This window comes from Lissotriton vulgaris, chromosome 5 (assembly GCF_964263255.1).
Source record: "Lissotriton vulgaris chromosome 5, aLisVul1.2, whole genome shotgun sequence".
Taxonomy (NCBI): domain Eukaryota; kingdom Metazoa; phylum Chordata; class Amphibia; order Caudata; family Salamandridae; genus Lissotriton; species Lissotriton vulgaris.
Genome location: NC_141693.1, coordinates 860177386 through 860203307, shown reverse-complemented (window position 1 = coordinate 860203307; position 25922 = coordinate 860177386). Strand labels below are relative to the sequence as shown.

At 48.2% G+C, this 25922-nt stretch overlaps 1 protein-coding gene across 1 annotated transcript in view; it reads left to right on the top strand.

The window, feature by feature from the left end:
- Window positions 1–25922, top strand: part of LOC147711708 (heparan-alpha-glucosaminide N-acetyltransferase-like) — a 1547073-nt gene that overhangs the window by 165728 nt on the left and 1355423 nt on the right. The window lies entirely within an intron of this gene.

Sequence of the window (25922 nt, the reverse complement as noted above, 5' to 3'; positions counted from 1 at the left end):
CCTGATAATTCTCGCCTCGGTGCCTATTCTATTTCAAATGAATTGGCTGTGGTATGTCGGGTCCTCCTGGCTTTGGGGTGTTCTGGCTGAGTTTTTTCTCGGTTCGGGGGCCCTTCGCCTCTCCTGTCCTGTGCCTGTCATGGGGTTTTCTTTCCTGGATTGCTGTCCGACACAGGGTGTGTCTGCATTGCATTCCGGGGCTTGTCTTGGGTTTCTGGGTGGTTGGCTTCGACTTGAGTCGGGCTGTATCCTCCCTGCGAGCTCTGTGGGCGGTTGGTTGGCCTTTCGGGGTTCGGCCGTTGGGCTGGTGCGCCCCTTGATTTCCGGGTGGTTGTGGGGTTGTGTCCCCCTGGCGCCGTTCTTTCGTTCCTTTGCTCCTTGTTGGAGTTTCTGGTTCTGCCGGTTTTCTGTCCTGTACCTCTTACTGGGGTTTGGGTGCTGCTGCTCTGTTTGGCGGTTGTGCGGACTCTGGCGGTGTGCCTCCTTCTGCTGTGCCTTTTTTATGGGGTGGTGTTCCCTTTTTGTTGCCCTTAGGCTGGCTGGTCGTGTTCTGGGGCCTTCTGTGGCTGCTCTCCATCAGTGGCTGTGTTGGCTGTGCGGCCTGCTGTTGGGCTTGTGGTGTGTTGACGCCTGGGTGGGTTCGAGGCTCCTCACCTCTGGGGTGGCTGCTCCTTGGGCTTGCTTCCGGGATGGGGCTCCCTGGCCGTGTTCGGTGTGGATGCTGCTGGGTGTTCTCCTCGTGCTTTTATGTCCTGTAGTCATTGAGTGATATGTGGGACTGTGTCTCCTGGGTCTGGGAACGCTGGCTTGCGTTCTGCTCGGGTTGTGTGACTTTCTGCTTGTGCGGCTTGAGTCTATTTTTCTGCTATGTGAAACCGATTCTTGCTTTGGTGTCTGCTCATTGGTTAGGACTGGGACGGGGAGGGCTGACGAGGAGGTAATGACCGGTTACTCACCGGTAATATTCATTACTCCGAGTCGTAGCCCTCCCCGTCCCAGTCCTGGTTCCCATCCCTCCCTCCCTGTTCGGCTTCTTGTGCTTGGTAGTACAGGATGTGGATGGGCGGGTCACATGCTTATATGCCTTAGGGTGTGGCCTGGAGGGAAGGGATGGGTTTTTAGTTGCTTGGGAGTTTCTGGTGGGAGGAGCTATGCTCATTGGTTAGGACTGGGACGGGGAGGGCTACGACTCGGAGTAATGAATATTACCGGTGAGTAACCGGTCATTTCCAATGACATCTGGGTCAGGGTGCAAGTTTTCATCATGAAATGGAGAAGATTACTGAGGTCTGGTCTAAAATGACTAGCCGCGCGTTTTTAAGTACGAGAAGACTGACACCACAACCAGTTTACTTACCTGGCTGGGCGGTGGACCGGACGACGGACTGGACACGTTCGTGCTGATTGCTGCTAGACGTCTGTCGTGTGTCGTCTGCAAACAAAGCAACGAGGTCCCCAGGCTATCTCTGATAGTAAAGCTCTAATACTTTCAGTTTCACTTACTCTGTTGTTGACTGTGGTGGAGCACTGGTGTGCCACGCGCGGTGACTTCCCCACAGCGTAGGTAAATGGCCAATCACAAACGACATGGCTGGATATAGCCATATGTGATTGGCCATACTGTGTGGCCCTCAGCAGGGCAGCCAACACCAAGCGCGGCACCATCCTGCTGCAGCAGCCAATCCTGGCGCAGTGTTAACAGTGCCCACTGCGCCAGGATTGGCTACAGAGCAGGCTACTATCTGCCCTAATTGAGACCGGGGGCCCGGGTCCTGCCTATGTCTCACTGTGCTAGAGGGGGTGGGGGGAGGGAAGGGCTACAGTCTACGCATGCACGGGCCAGTCAAAATATTAAAGCCTCCGGGATTTCACATGCGCAGTCAGCACCCCGCTGCCTGTCTACTGTAACTGTGTGCTGCCTGCCTGTCACTCTGCCGCAGCCCCGCCCCAAGCCACGGCCCACTTCCTTATGGAGTCCCGATTCAGTCGGGCTTGTCCCGGGCCCGTAGCGCGCAGTGCTCGGGTGCCTGAGTGAGTCAGTGCGCGCGGCTCACATTAAATTTTAAAAGTAAGTTATTACTCATTGCCTGGCAGTGCGGTCGTCCATGGCTAGTGGGGCAACGCCCCAACGCCCCCCATGGACGCACCGCCAAGAACTAATGGTGGGGAGCTATCAACGTGGTCCTCAAAAAAAAAGGAAACGAGCCAGCAGTAGGCACCGTGACTGCAGGGGTGTAGAGCAATGAGGTCAGTGCAGGCCTCGTCTGTCACAGTAGGCCGCCACGGCAGTGTTCACAGTCCGGGGTGTCAGGCAAGAGGCTGCGCTGGGTCCAAGTGCCACCAAACGACCCAGGCCAGGGCTCCCACAGGGCGGATGTGCGCGCCCCCACTCCCCGCCGATCATCAGGCAGTCAGGCCGCCGCTGGATCCCCGGACCTCCTCACCTCACCCTGCGGGGGAGCGGGACTCTCAGGCAACCTCCTCCGGTACAGACACCCAGGCTCAGCAGCGGCAGCCCCGGCGTCCCCTCTCAATGGCTGACACACAGCCCGGTCCACGCCGAGGTGGAAGGCGCGGGTCTCAGGAGGCGGGCCCGCTGAAGGCAAACCAGGTATGATGGGCGGGCACTCCTGGGGGTCAGCCAGCTCTCGCAATCGGCAGTGATCCACTCCAGCGACAATAGGGGGCAAATCCAGGAACATCCCAGGCGACAGAGCCGAGGGCGTGGATGGGGCCTGTAGCCTCGTGGCGAGCAGCGGCCTCGCGTAGCTCCTGTTGACCAGTCTCCGCACCCAGCAGTTTCCAAGGATCTAGGCGGCAGGTTTTCAAATGGCGATTTCGCCGGCCCAGAAGTCTCTGGAGGTCCAAGCTTCGGGTCGAGTGCAGGGAGCCACTCGCTGCATCAGGTGGTGCGCAGCTTTATAAGTTTGCTCACCAGTGGTGAAGGATATGTGCAGGATAATGATCCAAGGAACGGGAGCTACACAGCTAGGCAGCCATTCCGTGTGTGCGCCCTCTAGCGCCCCCCACCCAACCCACAGAAGTTAGCAAATGACTACTGTCGGTCCATATACCTGAGATGTTCTGTAAAGCGTCCCCCACTAATACCGCTACTGGAAGTAGCGATACAATATCAAGTCAATCTAGTTCTGAGTCGACCACTACCTTGCCCGCTCATGTACCTCTCCCCCCATTGGCTCAATCTGAAACGAGCCACCTAGAGCCTACCGTTATAGTTTGTACTAACGGTTACACTGCCCTGGCTGAGGTAACAATTCCACCTGATGACCTGGCCACCCAGGTCTTACCAACAGAAGCTTCTTCCTTCCCTTTACTAGATAGCGAAATAGATTTCAATGCTACTGGCCAGACGCTGTTAACAATTATAAATTCACTTACGAATCAGGTGAGGGACCTCAAAACTTTAGTCCTAGACCTAACAGCCACTGTTAGTAAATTAACCATCCAAAACATGACACACAAATCTCGAGATGCCCCAGTTCCATTAGCACCAAGACAAGATAACGTCAGTATCGCAGACGAATCTGCCTCCATGCATACCAGATTTACACTAATTGCTCCACCTTATTTATCGGTAGGGCCAAGTGTGGCGTCTTTGCAGTCCAAAGCCAAAAGGCAAGCTAGTTCTATACAAAACAATAGCGACACTAATTACGCAATTCCAAGACCTAGACCCCTATTGCCAACCCCGATTCCATCTGGCCCGCATTTTCCTGGCCCACTACCTTACGAGAGAGGCAGACAGTGTTCATGGTTAATGTTCCAAAATATCTGGGCCGTGAGCCCGAAGATTCTCTTACGAATAAGGTCATCAATTGGATTCGCCACGTTAGAGGGTGCCAGTCATTGATATGAGAAGACATTGTTAAGGTTAAAAGGCACCCCTCACATGACCCCCGACTTGATACACTAGAGATTCTTCTGACTTCCCCCTAGCTGGCCGAGGACCTAATAGTCCTAGAATACACCTGGCCGATCCAATATTCAATTTAGACCCACCCCACTCTTTCCTAGCACAAATATGAGGGCCACCGCTCCCAAATATAAACCAACTAGGGAATCACAAGTGGATGAAAATGACTGACTACCTTCTGTTGCACAAAGCTTCATTGGGCTTAATATAAATCAAGAATGTGCTACTCGGGCCAAACCACCTATCGTTCCCATTGCACGACCCAGTTTAGCCAACCAGGCGCTAGCACCTGTGATTGAATCACCTTATATATCTAGTACTATCCATTATCCCCCGCATAAAGACACACGTATTGTCGAACTGTTGAGCCTCAGAGACAGCACTTCCAATTTCAAAATCCTCTCTTGGAATATAGCTGGCCTATTTAAGAACTTAGCCATGCCTGATTGGAACAAATATATTGATAACTTTACTATTTGCATTTTCCAAGAGACTTGGAGCATGATTTCCCCCCATAAAGTTGGCTTTGTTTCCTATTTCATCCCAGCAGTACTACCAGAATCAAGAAAGGGGCGGCCATCGGGCGGCCTCCTCATATGGGTTAGCATTACACTAGATTGCACGATACAAATGACTGAGTGCAGCTGCCCAGACCTTCTAAGACTGACCCTTAGGGACAATAAAGGAGGGAGAACTATAGACATTTTTTAACATCTATGTACGTGGCACAAAAGGTGGAGCTCAATCCCCAATAAAAGAAAGAGCTCTCCTGCTGCCCCTCCGAATCCAACATCATGGTGGCTGGAGACTTCAATCGTACATTTGAACCTCTCGCCACTGAGGATCTACTGGGTTCGGAGGAGGATGATGTAAAGCAGGGAGTTCCGCTGCTGAGCTTTCCCCCGATAAACAGGTGGACCCAGCTAGCCATCCAGCTGAATTCCATATCACAAGAATACGATCTTAGGGCCACTAATGGAATATACCCTTCTGATTTTTCAGGGGCTCATACCTTTAATAGGGTGGGTTTCTCCTCACGTATTGATTACATCTTGTTAAATCTAAATCTCTGGAGATACTTAATAGACATGGAGGTTGTATTTACCACCGATAGCGACCATAACTCACTGTCCCTGTCCCTAAAACCTCTATGGCTTCCTAACCGAGAAAACACGTGCAGAGAGGCCCATATGACAACAAGGGAAGTAACCCCCTCTAATTGCGGAAGACGCCTTAAATGGCACAAGGTAGCAATGGATGAGGGTAAACTGTCCACTATAAGGGAGACCCTGGCAGAGGCCCTAAGCAATTTGCAAGAGATTAATATTGATCTAGATGGTACTCAGAAGGTATCTTCAACTAATGAGGGGCTGGTTAACACTCTGGGATCCTTATTTTGCACTACCTCTGACAGCAAATGATGCACCCTGAGCAGGGATACTACCAACTCGTGGTATAAGAGGACCTGCAGATGTAAAAAATCTGCATTAATTATGGCCATTATAGGCAAGTCCCCTGACAGGATTAAGTCCGCCAGAAGGGAATACAAGTTGACAGTCCTCAAAGCCAAGAGTGAGTGGGAGGAACAGCACTGGCAAGCATTAAAAGCAGCCAGCATGGGGAAGGATGCTAGTCTCTTTTGGAATCTGGTCAGGAAAAAGGCTCGTCCGGACAGTGTATTAATAACGAATAACATCCCGAGCAAGAGATGGTATGACCATTTTCTCAACTTATTTTCTGGTTCACAGGAAACCATCTCGGATGGCCCAACTATTGATCCAAGGGCCTTGGGTCAGGAATTAAACCCAGATCCTTTTACTGAGCTGGAGGTCGAGGCTGCTATCAAGCGAATAGTCCCGGCTAAGGCAGCAGAACCTGATGGCCTGCCAGGGGACCTCTTCCGAGCAGATCCAGTGAAATGGGCAAAACTCATTGCATTTTTAATTAATACTATTGATTGCAGTTGTCCTATCCCAGCCTCTTAGAAGGGAGCAGAAGTCATGCCTATCTTCAAAAAGGGGGGTAGGGAAGACCCTGCCAATTACCGCCCGATAAGCTTGATCGATTTAACACAGAAAGTAGTAGATCGGGTATTGCTGGAGAGGATCCTTGCATGGGTTGATGAAAATAGGATCCTTTCCTACTACCAAGCCGGCTTTAGGACAGGTACAGGAAACATTGAACAGGCGTTCAGGTTATTACTCTTATATTGAAAGGTGGTTAAGCTGGGCAAAGGCAGTCTTTATCTCGCATTTATCGACTTAAAGACTGCCTTTGACCTGGTCCCTTGCGAGCGCCTGTGGCAAGTTTTGTTAGAGCAGGGGGTACCCAGGTATATTCTTAACATGTTAATCCATCTGCATGAGGATAATTATACCCAAGTAAGATGGGATTCCCAAGGGCAAACAACTGCACGGATACCAGTGAACAGGGGAGTCCGCAAGGGCTGTGTGTTAGCTCCCACCCTATTTTCTTTGTGTGTTAATTGGGTGGTTGAGCACCTACAGCAAACACCATCTGATGCCCCAGCCCTGGCGGGGGAAAAAATCCCCACTCTCCTGTTTGCTGATGATACCCTCCTCATCTCAAAAATGCCAAAGGGCCTGCAGACTCTTTTAAACAGCTTTAACCAGTTTTGTAACAACAGAGGGCTGTCCATCAATACCCAAAAAACAAAAATCCTAATCTTAAATCCAGTCAAATCATTTAGGAACCTTCCCACACTTAACAGTGTTCCTCTGGAGAGGGTTACCGCATTTGATTATTTAGGAATTCGTATTTCTGATTCCATGCTATGGAGGTCGCATGTGCAGAAAATGCTCTTGAGCCATAAAAGGGTGGAGGGGGCAATTTTAAAAGAGCATCGCTCCTTAACAAGCAAACCCATTGCCCCTGCCCTAACAATCTGTAAGGCCAGAGCTGCAAGTTCGGCACTCTACGAAGCCGAATTATGGGGTCTTTCCAACATAGACCACATCTGCAGATCCGAAAACAAATTCCTGAAGGATCTAAAGATGCTCCCCCAGACGACACCTACCAAGCCCCTCCTATATGATCTTGGCTGCCACTCGCTAGGAGACATAGCAAAATTACGTCCTCTTTTGCTATGAGCCCGCTTGTGGCGGACACCTGAACTAGCCAATTACGCAGCAGGGCTTAGAGAGGTAATGGATATGGATGGGTGGCACAAGATTAACTGGTTTTAAAAGGTGTGAAAAAGCTTCTTTATGATCTCGGCCTCAAAGAGGCTTGGATTAATAGAACCTCCCCACCAATGGCAGAAATTAAAAAGGCATACTGGGGGTGGGTTGCCACGAACGACCTCCTTAATGCTAGACTTGGAAGGTTAACAGAGGAATTTATGCAGCATAAGCATACAATGCACCTGGAACCCTACCTGGACCTAATACAAAAACCTTATGACAGAGTATTTTATTTTAAGTTTAGGGTGGGTATACTCCCTTTGCACGAATTGACTGTCCAGTGGAAGCCACCTCACCAAACTTCTGCCTCCTGTCCAAGCTGTGAGGCCGCCACTGAGTCAATTTCACACTTTTTGTTCGCTTGCCCAGCTTACAAAGCTCCAAGGAGGCACTGGCTGAAACCACTTTGCAGGGAGTTAGGCACTCGCAGTTACCAAACAAGTCAAGTCAAGTCAAGTCAGAAAATGTATATAGCGCACTACATACCCAGAGGGTCTCAAGGCGCTAAGGAGGGGGGGGGAGGATTACTTGTCAAATATCCACGTTTTAAGTTGCTTTCTGAAAGCTAGGTGGTTCTGGGTAAGGCGAAGGTAAGTGGGGAGTGAGTTCCATGTTTTAGCAGCCAGGTAAGAGAAGGATCTGCCTCCATGGTGGTCTTGTTGATGCGAGGTACAGTGGCGAGGGCTTGGCTGGAGGAGCGTAGTTGGCGGGAGGGGGTGTAGAAGGACAGTCTTGAGTTGAGGCATTCCGGTCCGATGTCGTAGAGTGATTTGTGTGCGTGGGTTAGCAGTCGGAAAGTGATTCTCTTATTGACGCATTTTAAGATTCGATCCAAGGGACCTCTATGCCTGTGCAAAAGCCACAAGCCACATTTCTTTGATGGGCATGGAGTATCAGAGCGAGAAACTTGAGCATTAATTCATAAATATTTAAAATGCTCAAGTGTCGTTTGCCCTCTAGCACAAGCACTTTCTCACTTCTAAGTATAATGCTTATGCAACTTTTAAATCTTTTTATGTTCTTAAATGTTTCTTCAATCATTTGTTTTTATTGTATACTGTGCTCAAAATGTATCTATGAATTTCTTAATACTTTCTGTGATTATGTATAGCTTTTTAAGATATTTCTTGTATTGAAATGACGCTTATTTTGATTGATTGATTGAAATAGGACATATTCAACATGCTCCCTTTTGCATGTAGAAAAAGTAATTAATTCAGGAGCATGATAATGCTGCAATTTCGACATAGCACACAAGTGATTTTCACATCCCTTAGAAACTACCCCAACCAAAATGAAAACAAGTGACTATGGAAATGTGATCAAATACAATTTATTTGTGTAACAATCTTTAATCCAACCTAGGGCCCGATGTAGGTAAATCCCATTTACCGATGTTGAAATACCGAATTTTACTGATTCGGTATTTCAAAATCGGTAAATGGGATGTAGGTCCCAACATCTGGATTCGTTACCGAATCCTTAACAATTCCTTAATTACCGATTCGGTAAATACTGAATCGGTAATGCCCATTCATTCCTATTGGCTTTGAAGCCCATAGGAATGATTAGGCATTACCGATTCGGTATTTACCGAATCGGTAATTAAAGAATTCACAAGGGTGCAGGGGGTGTCACTTTGACACCCTCTAGCACCCCCAAAACGGGCATGTGTGCAATGTGGCACACAGACATGCCCTAAGGGCACGTCTGTCTGTCACATGGCACATGTGTTTATGCACAGATGTGCATGTACACAGGAATCGGTATTTTACCATGGATTTGTATTCCATGGTAAAATACCGATTCTGTAAGCCATGTGCTGATGAAACATTGGCTTCCTTCATTGCATTTTCGGTAATTTTACCGAATCGGTATCATTACCGAATCGGTAAATATTACCGAATCGGTAAATTTACCGATTCGGTAATGATAACGATTCGGTAAAATTACCGAAAATGTGCCCCTACATCTCGATAGCCCTTTACCAATCGGAAACCGCCGAAAATCGGTATTTTCAGCCGATTCCGATCGGTAAAGGGCTACCTACATCGGGCCCCAAATGCTTAATACAATCGAACTTTCTGAGGATATATGCTTCAAATTAAACCACAGCTGGTACACCAACTATTTGACTGAAACGCAATGACAACTTTAATCAAGTCTCACTTGAAGTCTAGCCATAAAACGTAGTTACAATAACATATGATTATTTATTTTATAGTAGAAGGTACATATATGTATAAATATATGTACAATGAATTTAAAGACACTATTTCACAAACTTTCACACTCTTTCAAATCAACTTTTGAAAACCTCCAATCAAAACATGGAATGTAAATCCCAAATATCAATAGTATTTTAAACAAAATAAATAACTGATTCTCAAACATTTAAAATAGTATCAATACTTTACTGCACTTTAATTGGAATCAAGACTCTGTAACTATTTTGCAAACAGTTATAATTGTGTATTATGTGTAGATTAATAAAAACAATACTTTGGTTTGGAGTGATCAAGTGCATTTGTAGTAATAATAAATCGTTCTTTATTCTGTTTTTGACATCGCAAAACCATAAAAGCAACAAAATAAGTTACACATTTACATATTTAAAAATATCAAATCTGTCATAGAGAACATTTTAACAAGATTCTAGAATGTTAAAAGAATAAGTTCATTGGAATAGTTCCAGCTTTTAAAGGTTATTCCTATGCCTAATAATACATTTAATAAAAATTTAGTACATGGTAGCAAGTGCATTCAGAATCTAACATCTGTAAGGATAGCATGGCGGGACGGCATTGTCTAAAGCCCCAGCGCTTTAGCAGGGGAAATAGCCAAATTTTTCTGTGGGTATGAAAATATTTACAGAACAATACTTTATGTATACAGGACTGTGGCGACATGTCATCACATGGGCAATGAGCCAAAGTTGATTCCCATGTGTTCTTTACTGGGAAGGCTACAAGTCTATGGAAAAGATTAAGTCTAAACCTTGTCAGAAGCATCTTATCATAAGTACTGAGCTCTAATGTAAGATAAAGCTGGATTTGTGGGGTAAGCTGTACCATATTTGCGTGTAATACAGACTGTTTGGTTGATACCAGGGTGAGCCTAAGGGTCTCTAAATGGTTCAGGGCTATTTGCTTCAACTCTTTCTTAGTTATTTCAATTAGTTTGTCAGGTGTAAAGTAGTACTTTTCTAGACCCAGATCTAAGAAAAAGTGTCTGACATAAGTGAGCCATACTATTTTGTGCACGCAGTCCAGCGCCATGGAATCTGCTAAGATATGTTTGGTCAGCACATTTTTGTCTGAGACCCAAATGCGCCTCCAAAGTAGCAATGGTTGAACTTTTATCAGGTCTTCTATATATGGGATTCCTAATTCGAGATGACATGCGTAAATAGAGGAACATTTTGGAACAGACAGGAGAAATCTCATGAAACAGTTCTCTGCTATTTGAAGAGAGCCAACATCTACATGTCCCCATACCCCTGCCCCATACAATGCGATTGCTTGGTATTTCGCAGCATAGATTCTTAACAGTTCGACTGGTGGTCTCCTTCCGAGTCGTTGGGAGAAGCTCATCAGTGCTACAATTGCTCTCTTAAAAAGATGTCTCCTAGCTTCAATGGCTGCCTTCCAGTTTAGCCTTTCATCAATCATTATACCCAGGTAGGGGTACTGGGGGGTCCTCTCAAGTTTTTGTTCGTTTAAGTAAATGTTCTTTGTTCGTTTTCGTCCTCCACCAGACAGCATAACGAAGGTTTTTTTGACATTTACATGTAGATCTAAAGCGCTCATGAAATCAGCGTACTTAGTCAGGGACTTCTGGAGTTCAATTGGTGTACGGGCCAGGATGACTGCGTCATCCGCGTAGAGTAGAGCGGGGATCAAGCGTTGGTTTCCTCTGGGGAGGTCCTGCCCCCCTCTCAACATCTCCTCCTCCAATCCGTTTGTGTACAGCGAGAAGAGGAAGGGGGCCAGAACACACCCCTGCCTGACTCCCCGCTCCACTCTAAAAGACGCAGTGAGCTCCCCTTTTGTGCCATAGCGCACTCTTGCAGATGCCTCTGCATATAATTCTCTCAAGAAATCCAGGAGGGGGGGGTCCACCCCCATGGTTCTCAGGAGAGACCATAGCTTCGCATGAGATACGCAGTCAAATGCAGCGGACAAGTCAACATATACCATGTACATTGTCCCCTGCTTTGCGTGGATGTATTGAGACACAATCATGCTTAGATTAAGGGCCTGTTCTACAGTTCCAAAACCTTCCCTAAATCCAAATTGTAGGTCAGATAAAATATTCTTATCATCTGCCCATTGCTGGAGCTGCTCGAGTACTACTCTGCCAACTACTTTGCCCAGGGAGTCCAACAATGAAATGGGATGGTAACATGTGACCTCCTGGCGGTCCCCCCTTTTTGAAAATTGGCACCATAATGGAGTTGGACCAGGACTCCATCAATCCCAGTTTCGCTGCTCTAATACATACTCTTGTGAGTATAGGGGCCCAGAGGTCCGGGAGGTGTTTGAAAAGATCTACTGGCACCCCATCAGGTCCAGGTGCTTTACCACCTTTGCTTGATTTTAATGCCTGTATTACATCTGATATGTCGAATTGCAAAGGGATTGGGAATTCAACTGAGGGAAAAGAATGGTCTAGCCCTTCGGTCGGAGATGTTAGTTTAAATATTTTTGAGAAGTGGTTTACCCAGATTTCCTCCTCTATGGCGACTTCGATCTTGGGGCTGTTAGAATCAGATAGAAAGGAGTCTTAACTATCCACCAAAAGGACTCACTGTTTTTCATAACTGCACTTTTATGAAGCTCGTCCCATAGTGCTTGTTTTAGCTCTTGCTTTCTCAGCTTCCTTGCCTTATTATATTGGAGTCTGAGATGCTGTATCTGTTGCTGGACTCTATGTGGTTGTTTAAGGGCCATTTTTAACTTGGTTGGCGCCACAGTGCAGTCGTGGTTAAACCATCCTGTTAGAGTTGAATTAGTTGATTTAAAATTTCTAGTCAGCAATCCTTTTATGTTTTCTAATATTATTTTAAAGTTTTCAACAACCACCCCATCATCTTCTGAGAGATCTAAGCATTTTATTATGTTAGGGTATGTTGTCTTTATCATTTGTAGTAGGCCAAATTTAGTTTAAATACAAATTAGGTTATTTGAATAAAAATGATAATTCAACATAGTAAATTTCAAAATGCATGTCTCAAGTTCCAGCTCCGCAAATAACTTTGTGCATTATGTGTAGACATCTTACACAGGCAGCAGGATTTGAGATATTAGAAATCCACATTAGCTGTTAAAAATAATAATTTAAGTATCAATGAAAGAGAACTTAAGGACACTAGATGAATTAATTATGAATGGATGTCTTTGAATGTCATATTTTACACCGAATAACTGTGGGTTGTTTTCTTTCCTAGAATGAATCCCACAGCCCAGCTATTGACACACCAAACTAATCAATGCTCTATTCTAGTAGCTTTTTCAAAGATGACAGGAAATTCAGTTTGATAACGTGCAGGGATAGGCTGGTTCTAGGGAAAAAATATCATAGTCAAAGGTGACCCCTCCAATTAAAACTGTTTAAAGTTTCCAAACGATACATTCACCAATGAAGGGATCAGAAGGGAAATCTTAGTTCAGAATACGTCATTGGGAATGATAAAATTAAATATTTGTTTAGTGCAGCAGCTGCCTCAAAATAAACTATTAAAAGGAGAGATTTCAATAGCTGTGGCAAGAGTGCATTTGACAAGGATAAATCAATCTTTATCAAAGACATTTATTTCGATCACTATAGATCATAAAAGTACACCATAAAACACAACACTTACAATACAAATAAGACATAACATTATAAATAATCATTCACAGTCTATTTACAATATCAGAACAATAGAGCGATCAGAATGCATCATTATTTGTACCAGAAAAGTTCATTAAAATAGCAGCATGCTGGAGCAATACCCATTACATCATTATTTATGCTGAAAACTTTATCATAGGATACTCTAAAAGCAGCAATAAAGCATATTAAAAAACTTGAAGGATGTAAAAAACAGTATTCACTTAAAATAGCACAAGGCCCACAATACGACTTTAGCAGGAGCCATACAGTATGGTACAGCCTAGAAACTATCAGGGGAGTACTTGGTACGCCTGATCCACATAGCCATTAACAACTTGTCTGTACAGAATACAATCATGGCATTTGTTTTTGTCTGCAGTGTTCTATAAGCCTCGTTGTACTTTCTTACTCCCAGATCTGTTTGCAGACTTTTTTAGTAGGGAATCTATAAGGCTAATGGGCCTATAGTTCACTGAAAGTGCACTGTACCCCTTCTTAAAAATGGTAACTATTTCTGCCAATTTCCTTGATTTTGGAATTCTCATACCTGAGAGGATACTATTAGAGAGTAAATTATTATAAGGACACAACATTTCTAGGTTTTCTTTGTATAAGTCATTGGGTATTCTGTCGGGTCCAGGAGCACGTCCAGAAACACAAGAGCTAATTGCTTTATCAGTCTCACTGAGAGAAAATTGCAGATCGTTAGGTGCAAATGGAGCCCCACTCACATCTAAAATGTCTCTGTCACTATTCATCCTATGCTTATCTGTGTACAGATGGCTAAAATGTGCAACGCACTGTTCTTGTTGGATACAAAAGTCAAGCGCAGGTTTATTGCGCCTAGAAGCCACAGCTGCAGTTTTTCAAAAAGCTTTGGTGTCCCTATTAGCCAAGGCATCATGCAGATCCGACCATAGCAAGTCTTCCCAAATTTTTTTTGCATTCGTGATTACTACCCTATGGGGTGCTCTAGATTGAATAATCCCTACCTGGGATTTAGATTTAATGGCAGCAAGGAGCTCACCTTTCGCCACTCTACAGACATTATTATACCAGGACTCGTTTTTTTTCCCCAAGACATCCGTTATTATCTCCTGTTTTCATGTGCTTGTAACAACATTTCATTTCTCATATTACTAGGGAGTTTGGACAGATGTTCAAAGTCAGCATTAACAATTTGCTTGATGATATTTAGCGCAGCAGAGTTTTTAACTACCCAGTCCCACAAAATAGGTTATTAGTGGGCTGAAGTGCTCCAATATTACCCTGACCTCTATTCCCATAATGTGGGGTTTTCTTAATACTCAATGACAAGCTGAGGGTATTGTGATCACTGTCTAGTCGTTCAATCACTTCCATATCCATAATGGCAGGCCATAGCTCATCTTGGGCTAGGAAGTAATCTATTCTGCTACAGTGTTCCCGTCTATTGAAAGAGGCTTTACCCTGGCGGTCCGAGGTACACCTGCCATTAGTGGCTCTAAGATCATATTCGAGTGTTAGTGCCAACAACTGACCTGCTTTTGGTGTCCATCTTACTTTGGGCAGTTCTGAATGGGGTATGGCCTATTGATTATCCAACTCAGAGGTTAAATAAGGCGGAGCAGCGACTATTGGCTCGAACGTTGCATTGAGATCTCCTGCCACCAGTATGAGGTCTCTTGCCCCGGGATTCAGAAGCAATTGCTAGAGATGGTAGATAGTAGTGGTTTCATTGTTTATACCCTCTACTCTGTTATGAACATGTATTAATTTTATGGACAGACCACAGCGGAACAAGACTCTGAGTGCTAAAATATCCTTGGAATCACAGGGCAAAGTGCTAATGGTACATCGAAGTGAGGTCTTAATCCAGATACCCAGTCCCTCTCAGGGCCTTCCCATGGTGCTCTTAGTTGCTTCAACACAAGATTAGTACCCATATCCTATAAAATGGTGTAAGACACCAGGTTTCCTGGAATTGACCTATGTCGTAGGTGTCAATAAATTCTCCCAACTCGATATCAGGCAAATGTTTGGCTAATCCTGCTATATTCCACGAAGAAATCCTTACCAAGGATTCCAAGGTTAATTCAGCCTCGTAGGGGTCACTTTTGGATTTCTAACAATGGACGTATTGTTAATTGATGTTATCATTGACCCTTCTTGCCTATGCAAACAGTTGCTAGGCTGCCCAGAATCGAACTCCCTATCCCTGGGAGGTTCCTCTTCTTGTAGGAGAAGTGGCAGCAAGTTCTCAACCCCCATATTTTCACCTACATCCAGAGTACAAGGGATAATACTCTCCAGTCACTGGTGGTTCCTACTAGCTGCACTAATTTCGTCACCTGACCCCCTATCGATCTTAGCACGCTGTGGTCTCAAGAGGTCTGTCAGAGCACACAAGTTGGATGACAGTGTGTGCATTTGATATTGTGTGTGCTTTAACGACATGAGTCCCTCCACTAGGTCATACCTCACAAAAGAGAACCAGATTAGGTCTTGCGTACCAGCCAAGGTTGGGAGCGTTTCCACATCTAGAATGTCGCTCCTAATTATCGAGTAACAGTGTCTGGTTTCACGGAACCAATTGATAATTTTGTTTATCAGCAGTTCCTTGATTTCCCAGGATTCAATGGGCAATTTTGGAACATGGGTGAGATAAACAGCTGCCCTATCACCAACCCCCCCTCGGCCCTCCATTATTCCACGACCATAGACTAACCGAATAGGTAGCACGGGACCCCTGACCCCCCTCCACTGCTCCTTGGTTACATCCCCAAGCTCTCCAAACAGTCTCCCCTGTACAATCTCCGCAAAGGCATCCATTCTGCAGTTCTTCCCTTAAGATTTGATTTCATGGGTGGGACTGGACACCCCTATCTGGTGGCAGACAACACTGGTCTGAAGGGCTAGATGGAGGGTTCACCTTAGCGCAGCACTTCTCTGATCTTTCCACACCCACTCCCACACCCCTACAGCAGCACATGTGGTTATTAGTGTACCTCCAAGGGGGCGTGGCTTGGGCGCCGATGGCGATGGTCGCCTGAGAGCTCGGCTCCGGGACTGAGCCCGGATTTATCCTGTAAATCGGAGGCTGCGGGGCACCCCAGACCCTGCATTCGGCTGAGCGGACCGACGAAGACCTGCCGGGGCCCTTGGTGGGGTTCAGACGAGGGTTGCTCCGGAGTGCAACCGAAGTTTGCGGAGTCGCGGAGTGCGACCCAACATGGCGCCCGGACTTCTTTGTCCCCCTGGCCGGACCCACTGACTTGGAGGAGCGTCGCGAGCGGCGACTTGCGCCCGACTTCGCCATCCCCGACTGCTTTGTACACTAGTTGTCTACTGGATCGGATTTCTCACGACGAGTTTGCACTCGGTTGGGTGGCCGGGCGGATGCCCACGTTATAGGAGACCCCGGGAGCGGACGCCCTGTGATCCGGGCGGTGGCCCGTCTCGCGACTCCGCACTTAGCTACGTCTTCCCGACCTGCCCACTTCCATGGGAGGCGCGACACCTTGGCGCTACACATCGTCCAGTGGAGTTGGAGACCCTCACCCTGGATCTCTAGCGGGTGAGCGTGCCTGCCTGGCACGGCGACGGTTGTCTCCACCCCCTCATCGGTGCCCTCGGACGCCGTGGCGGTGGCGTGAGTTGAAGCGGAGAAGTCTTCACAGGCCCTGGAGACGGAGGTCTCCTGTACTCGATCTGAGGACCAGTAGCCGGGAGGGTCGTGGTCGACACCTGCGCCCGGAGACGCCTACTCCGGGACCTTCACGGAGTGCCCCCGGCGACATGGGGAAACCTAGAGGAGCCAAGGGGCCCACCCCGACCGCCTCGGACTCGGAAGCCCAGGACAAAGAGGAGCTTGGGGACCCAAAGTGTTCTGATGGCGCGTCGATGCAACGGCAGTTCGACCGCGTCCTAGAGGCGATAACGACCACGAGATCGGCCCTCCAACAAGACATTGCCCAGGTGGCGACGAGCCTAGGTCTCCTCAGAGCGGACCATGGCAAACTTTCGGACCGGGTCAAAGAAGTGGAGAGCTCGGTGAAAACCTTGGAGCCGGCGCAGCGAACCTTGGCTGCGACGATGAAGGATGCCCTGTCCCGAATTGCGTCCCTGGAGCAGAGGGCGGAGGATGCGGAAGGCCGCAACAGGCGGAACAACATCCGTGTCGTGGGCCTCCCGGAAAAAATCGAAGATGGCGACATGGTGACATACTTGGAGGCCTGGCTCCGTGACACGGTGGCCCCGGAGGGGCTATCCTCCTTCTACACTCTGGAGCGTGCCCACAGAGTCCCGGCGCGGCCGCAACAACAGGGACGCCCCCCGAGGCCAGTGGTGGCGCGATTATTGCACTTTAGGGACAGGGATCTAATCCTCAACGCCGCCAGGCGTAATGGTCCATTCAAAGTAGCGAACAGTCAGGTGAACATCTTTCCGGATTAGACCTACGAGACTCAACGCAAGCGTTTCTCCTTCCTGGCGGTCAAGCGCGAGCTCAGGAGCGAGGGCATCCAGTACTCGCTTCTCTACCCTGCAAGGCTCCGCATCATAGTCGACGACAAAACTCAGTTCTTCGACACCCCGGAGGATGTCTGTGCCTGGCTCGAGCTCTATAGGGCAGGGAAGGATGGTTTCGGCTCCTCGTCCCAACAGGCAGATGAGCCGGAACAGAGGCGGTGATCCAGGAGGATTAGGAATCGCCGCGGCCGCACGGGAGGGCCCTCCACTGCAGAGACGTCGTCGGAGCGGAGGGGAGTGCTGGAAGTGTTGTCGGAGTTGTCGGGTGCACGGGACGAAGCCATCGAGGAGGAGGAAAACCTGGGTTAAGAGGTGGCACCATCGGACTCGGAGGACTCAGTGACTGATAGTGCCCATACACCGGTGATCACACCGAAATCGGTGGAGGACCTTTTGGACGGACAAGGGTAACGGGGTGTGCTGCCTTATTTTGGGTGGGGGCCCGGCAGGGGGGAGGCGGTTGCCGTCCATAAGCTGCTGACAACGAGGGGGGTGCCCCTGTTTCTGCCCCGGGAGAGGTTGTCGACACTGTTTAGGGCTTGCAATGGTCCTGGTGGCCTAAGCGTCGAGGGCCCACTGCCTCCGCCCGGCCCGCACCTGGCCCTTAAGGCCTTCCCACGGTGGCGACCGTGGGATTAGTTGGGGTTACTGGGTTGATGGAAGGCGAGGTTTGGATGGGATCTAGATGGTATAGTTTGGGTCCTGTTCTGGGGTGGGTGGGTGAGGGTTTGGTTCGTTCTTGGGTGGTTTGGTTTTGGTTGGGGGAAATGGCCGCCATCAGTGCTGGGAGGATTGATGTCCTTTTTTTGTGGGGACCCGAATGGGGAGATTGTGCGAGAACGTTATGGGACAATGGCTGATGTTGCTCATTTGAAATGTGTCACTTGGAACGTAAGGGGGCTTCATACTATGTCCAGGCGCCACAAGGTCCACGCTTATTTAGTGCGTAGGGGAGTGCAAATGGCGCTGCTGCAGGAAACTCATCTGAACAAGGCGGAAGGGGCGGCGCTACAGCGTAGATGGCGGGGGCAGGTCTTTTCCACCTCGTACTCCGCTTATGCCAGAGGGGCGCTAATATGGATCAGGGCGGGGGGCCCCTTCCAGGTCACGAGAACAGTGGTAGATCCGGAGGGGCGATACGTGGCTATCTCTGGAACACTGGGAGGGAGGGATTTGAACGTTTGCTGTGTATATGCTCCTAACATGGACCAGACTGCCTTCCTTTCCAGGTTATCGGGCTCGTTGGCCCACTTCTTCTCCGGGCCCCTTCTGCTTGGTGGAGACTTCAATTCCGTAGTGGACGTAGACATTGATCGCTCGCATCCACCGCTTCCCGATTCTCCGGTTCGTCGCACAGCCAAGGGTCGTCAGGATTGGCAGACTCGCTGGGGTTTGACGGACATCTGGAGAGCGCATCACCCCGCAGCTCGGGATTATTCATATTTCTCGAGCCTTCATGAGTTACATGTCAGACTAGATGGCTTTCTAGGGTCGCCCGAATTGGTCTTGGCGGCGGTCCGATCCGAGTACTTATCCAGGACCATATCGGACCATAACCCCCTCCTGCTGGACCTTCGCTGGTTCCCCGGGAGGCCGGCGGTGCCCACCTGGAAGCTGCAACCCGAGACCCTTGAGGACAGTGTTTTCAGGGCGGACCTGGGGGACAAGGTGGTGGAATTTTTTGCGTCCAACGGCGGCACCGCGAGTACCAGAGCGTTAGAGTGGGATGCATTTAAGGTAGTGGTGAGGGGTTACTGTATCTCTAAGAAGGTGGGCATGAGGCGTGTTATCCTAGCTGACCTAGATGCAGCGGATCGCAAACTCCGTGAGCTCGAACTTCGGCGCCCCGGGCACCCGGAATTGCAAGTACCAACGGCGGAGGCGAGGGAAAAGGTGGCGGCAGAGGTCGAACGGCTCCGCTGTTTTGACTATAAGGCCTACACGGTCCGATCCATCGCAGAGGGGGACAGATCGAGCGCATTGTTAGCGTGGCTGGCGAACCCTACGCGCCAATCCCAATCGACGACAAGTATGCGACAGGCAGACGGCACCGAGGTACACACCCAACCAGAGATTCTTAGCTGCTTCCGGCATTATTATGAATGTTTATACCGTAGTCGTTCCGCACGAGACCCTGACCGACTTGAGGATTATTTACGTCCACTGGAGCTCCGCACGGTGGAGCAGGAAGTGGCGAAAGCCCTGGGATCCGACATCGAGCTGGGGGAGATCCGTGGGGCCATCAAACGGATGGCGAGAAACAAGACCCCGGGCCTAGATGGCCTGCCGGTGGAGTTCTATGCAGCTTACGCTGACCTCCTGGCTCCTCGACTATTGGTGGTCTACAGGGAGGCGAAGAGGCTGGGGCGACTCCCGAGCTCGATGTGTGAGGCGTTGGTGGTTCCTCTCCTTAAGCCAGGCCGCGACTCGTCCGACCCGGGGTCTTACCGTCCCCTATCGATGCTGACGGTGGACTATAAAATACTGAGCAGCATCTTGGCCTCGAGACTGCTGGGACACATGAGTTCCCTGGTGCATGTGGACCAAGCTGGTTTCATCCCACGACGGAACACGACAATGAATATCCGCAGGTTGTTCCGTTTGCTAGAGGAACCATTCGTGGATGCCCCGTCCCCGGTCGTCCTGTCGGTGGACTTAGAGAAGGCTTTTGATAGCCTGGAGTGGGACTACCTCTGCACGGTACTGCGGAGATTCGGCCTAGGTGAGGGCTTTGTCAGGTGGACGACGGTTCTATATGCCTCCGCGTCGGCCAGGGTCCGGGCGGGACCGCTGGTCTCCTCGCGGTATCCGGTAGAACGAGGCACGCGGCAGGGGTGTTCACTGTCCCCACTTCTCTTTGCGCTGGCGGTGGAGCCACTCGCGCTGCACCTTCGATCGGGAGCCCATTATACGGGCTTGTGGACGCCTGCGGGCCCGCATTATGTTTCACTATATGCGGACGACCTGTTGCTCTTCCTGGAGGACCCGATCGACGCTCTACGTGGAGCGGCGGGGGCGCTTACAGAGTTCGGGGAGGTCTCGGGTCTCCGTGTGAATTGGCCCAAGACCTGTCTTTTTCCGGTACGCAGGGGCACTCTTGCCCCTGCCCTAAGTAGGGAGATTAGGTGGGAACCCGACTGCTTTAAGTACCTCGGGGTATTTGTTTATCACGACCAACCTGACCTCCTAGATGGGAACATTGCCCGCAGCATTCGGGCACTCCGAGGCTGCATGGCCTTTTGGGCCACGCTGCCGCTTTCGGTGGCGGGACGGATCGCCCTGCTTAAAATGGTGGCGCGTCCCCGGCTATTATACTATTTCCGGACTCTACCGATCTGGGTCCCACCGGCCACGTTTCGACTGTTACGCTCCATGGTGGTCGGATTCCTCTGGGGATCGGGCCGCCGGCGGGTGGCCCTCAAGACCCTGATGAGACCGAAAGACGAGGGGGGGCTCGCGGTGCCGGACTTTGAAAAGTATTATCTGGCGGCGCAGCTCCAGACCTTCACCCAGGAGGTCGCCAGGGAATTCCGGGGCCCGGAAGACGGGAGGGGAACGGGCATGGCCAGGCATGTTCTATCCTTCATAGCGCTGCGACAGCGATTGGCCCTTCGGGACTTGTCGATGGAGGAGCGGACTATCCGTCTGTGTTGGAACCGGGCCCACGCCCGGGGCCAACTGAGGATCCCGTACGCGCCTGAAATACCGTTGGGGATGTTGACGGCCCTCCCCCACGGAGGGGATTGGTCACGCTTGGCGGCCTGGGAGGATGCCGGTTTACAGCTGGTTGGGGATCTGTACGAGGACGGAGCGCTCTTGTCCTTTCAAGATCTTATTGACCGCTTCGAGATCCCCCGTGGTGACTTTCTGCTACACTCGGCCATTATGAGAGCGATCCAGGCGCACTGGAAAAGCGGGCAGGAGGAACCCCCCTTATCTCAGGTGTGCCAGTACGTGATGATGTCGGCGGGCACGGTGAAGGCGGTCACTTGCCTCTACGGCAGGTTGATTAACGAAGGGTTAGCTCCTCTCACCACTCTCAGAAACCGTTGGGAGGAGGACATTGGTAGGGAGATCCCGGAGACGACTTGGTCCCAGCTGGTGAGACAAGCCTGGAAGGGCACACGCAACGCCCGTTTTCAGTTGGTACACTATTACGTTCTCCATAGAGCGTACCTGACCCCGGTGAAGATCAGGCGATATTTTGCCACGAATTCGGCGGCATGCCCTAGATGTCCGGCTCCGGAAGCGGACCTCCTACATATGTTATGGGCCTGTCCAGGTCTGTCATCTTACTGGAGGGACGTAGAGACGACCCTGGTGGAGGTGACGGGGAGAGCCTTATCATTCGATGCGGCGGTGGGGCTCCTGCACTGGTTCCCCCATACCCCCAGAAATAAAATTTCTAGTAAATTTATCGACCTGGGGCTCCTCCTGGCTAAGCGAGAGGTGACCAGGAACTGGAAGGCACGGGTTGGTCCAACGAGCAGCAGATGGCACAGTGAGCTTTTGAAATGGGCGGCGGGGGAGAGCGCGCTGAGATATCAACTAGCTTGGAGGCAGCATAATGAGAAGGCGTAGGAGGCCGCGTTGGAATGGGAAATGTTGGTTCAGGCCCTCAGGGATTATTGTGCCCCCAGCGACTCTGAAAGTGAAGAAGCGACTCGCCCCGAGTCCCGGTGAACGTTTGTACTGATGGTCCTATTGATATCCCCGTGGGTCCCAAGGCAGATCCTGTGTAGGTGACTCCCTGGCGCTGGTGGTGGGGTGGGGTGGGGTTTCTTTGTTTAGTGGTTCTTTGTGGGTGGGGGTTTTCTTTTCTTTTCTTTTGGGTTTATAGGCTTGTTTAGAAAAGCAGATGACGGTCAGTGTATCATCCGGACCAGCTCAAGCATCCTACTGATCCCCCTCTGTATTTCGCCGCCCGACCCCAGGGTTGTGGGCCGGATGGATGTGTTCGGGATTGAAGGTGGGGGGCCAGTGGGTCTTATACTGTTGATACTGATTATGATACGTAGCTGGTCGCTACTGTAACGATTTACTAATTCCTGCAATAAAAATATATTTAAAAAAAAAAAAAAAATTAGTGTACCTCCAACATGATTTCAAACAACATCAAGGAGGATTTTAACTTGGTTTTAGAACTCTTTGATGACTTGCATCATACTCCGCAACATAATCAAAGACTCAGTGTTCATGCAATCTCTCCCTATTGGGGCGCAGCTCTCCAGTTCAGACTCAATGTTATCAAGTACAGAATATCCATTGCTGCATGCTACCATTAGAGTTTCATGGGTTAAAGGTAGGCTGTCACGATAGACATGATTAGACGGGCGTTGTAAATGTATGCGTTGTAACGTCATACATTCCTATGGAGCATCTCGTGAAGTGCCAGCAACAGCTCTTCTTCCGTGAGCTCTTTTATGCAGGCTCTATATATGCTTGTCCATGAGCCTTGATAACGTAAGCCTGCTAAATACACTCTGGTGGTTTGTCCGTGTTCTCCTTGCAAGCATTTTTACATCTGTTTGAGAGACAGGCTAAATGCTCTAGTAATAGTAGAGGATGGGATTAGGGAGGAATGAGATGTGTTTAGCGCGGGTAGTCACGCACACAAGAGTAAGACAATTGCAATATTCTAGGGGTAGCGACTTGTAACTTACACTTTTGTAGCAATTTACACTCCAAGGTTGAGAGTATCAAATGAAGTAAACTTACTTCCACATGTAAACTTACTCAAAAGTGTAAGTTAACTTTCTGAATCAGACTCTATAGAATTAAAGCCATTGCTCCATATGCAATTGAGGCCCAACCTCCATCTGTGAAAATAAACAGACAATAACATCTGTTTACAGTGAAGCTTCAGTTTTAAAGGAGAAAAAGAGTTGTCTATTGTGTGTGTTTAACTTTAAACCAGGCTTTCTAAATGGCCACATTTACTGAGTGTCTGTCATTTCATGTCGAATTTTACAATATTTTAACCTGCATTATCATTTAGCAAAAACACATACGGGGAATGCCCCAACTATGTGTCACTGGCTGACAGCTTCCAGGCTGTAGAATGCCTTTTGGCCATCCACATGACTGCCTCTCACATACATGCCTACCCACTGTATGAAACACTCATTCAAATAAAAAGTCTACGTTTTTAACTGTAAATGATATGTATAGTTTAGTATGTAGCAAGTGATTACAGCCTTACCCATGGCCTGCTTTGAGAGGTTTACACTATTGATGCAGCTTAAATATGAGGAAACCATGCTGTTGTCCTGAATGGGAGCTAAGTGACCACAGAATTTTTTTTACTTGATATTTGAAGTTGAAAATATTCTTAGTGAAATATACCAAGAGAAGAATGAACTTCATTTCCTATCAGAACAAGTTGGATAATGTCCATCAATAATCTCTCACATTTATTGTAGTCCTTTCCTTATACTTGAATGCCCACTGCTTCGCCCAAATGTCTGGATTCCTGGAAGTGTGTTATCACACAGGATTTGAGCCCCTACTTCTGATACCAGAACAGGCTTGACTCTCGAGCCATCCTTATGCTCTGAACAACCTTCTACTTGCTGCTGATGAGCTTGGGAAGGACAAGGAGGGAACCCCACCAAGTAAACAAGTCAATTTTCTTTCCCTCATGTTGTTTTTGGAACCACTGAGCCATTTAATATGGGGTGCATACCTCAAAGCATCTTCCTAAGTACAGTTAGGGCCTCAAATGATATATGCATTTTAAAATGATACTGTGCTTATTCCTCGAATGTGAATACATGGCCCAGGTTAACTCTTTGGATTAAGATTATTACTTTGTTAACTAGAGGTGAAATTACTATAACTTCTATAACTGATAAGGTCGATGCTATGGATGACTAGGGCTCACACTACTGAAAGGTGACCAGAAAGAAAGGGATTAGAATACCGTTTTATATGTCTGGTTATTTTACATTGATTATTAAAAACATATCAGAAATGTGTGTCAAAAGAATCTAAAATAATTAATCCTACATAGTTTATCTAAGCCACTGTTACCATATGAAAAAGACAAACATTAATTTTCATAGCTGTAACCCAATTCAACCTTTGCTGGTATTCCAAAATATATATATATATGTTATATCCTGTGGTCTCCTAGTTTCTTGCTGCTCACCCTGTGTGAATGTCATGCAATAGAAGGTTCATGAGTGGATGGTTGGATGAGTGGTCAGTTGCAATGAGTGAGGCTGGGCAGCAGGATGCTGTTCCCGGTGGGGCTTTACCATCTTACCTGTAACTGAATAAACTCACATAATCTATACTACTGGCTACTGGACTAATTACCTACATGGGCCTAACCTCGTTTACAAAAATATCCTATCAGGAAATGTGCAAACAAGTGCCCATTTTATTAGTTGTCGTAATAAGCCTTAAAATGAACGAGAAGTTCAGAGATATTGGAGTGGAGAACTGATGTTTCACCAGATTTGTCCTGCTCGGCATTGGTGGGGATTTGGGGGGCCCGAGGCACGAGTGGATTCTAGTAGGACTGGAATTGGTACTGTCGAAACGAGGCAGAGCAAAATGCTGGAAAGCGCTAGGGTCCCCGCCCCACTGGGAGAATGGAGAGCAGGCATGGATAACTCTGCTTACTTGGAAGAACCTATTTATATATCACGAGGAGGCCCAAAAAACACTTGAAGATGTGGTGGAAATGGAAGCATACTACAGGGTCAGGGAAATGATTGATGCGGAATTGGGGGAATTCTTGGACTTTTGAGGTCAAGCAACTGAACTCTGGGGTCTCCCGCGGGGCCCATGGTGTGTGTGTATTACTTCTGCCTATATCTAAATTCATTAGAGTGTTGTTATAAAAAAAATAGAAGTTCTTCAGTGGAACATTACGAAAGGGAATCAGAACTTGCACCGCAGGACAATTACTGTTGACATTTCACATTCTGCTTAATAATGGTTCATCTTTCTTCAGGACAACACTAAATGTATCTTTCTTCATTTAAATTAATTTATAGTGTTTTAATGCTCTGACCATGGGGAAATACACCATAGACACGGAGCCCTCTTCTGTCTCCTCAAAATGCATTCCTTTCAGAAGCACAAACTTTTCCCAGGTCAAATTCCATATTGAGGAGAAAGTGAAAGGTTCCAAGGCCATCAACCCTTATATAGGGAAATATATCTAATATCTAAAAGCAGGATTGGTAGAATCATCTGATGTCTCTTGAGCTTTGCTAGAGTCTTGCCCCTGACCTTTGGTTGATAAGCTTGTTGGGATATGTTCCCAATTAAAAACCAAAGGAACTTCATTTTGCCCACTCAAAAAAGGAACACTGCATGGTAAGCCATCATACAGGACACCAGGCAGACCTATTCCTTAAAGGGTTAGGGGTAGGAATGGCACAGCC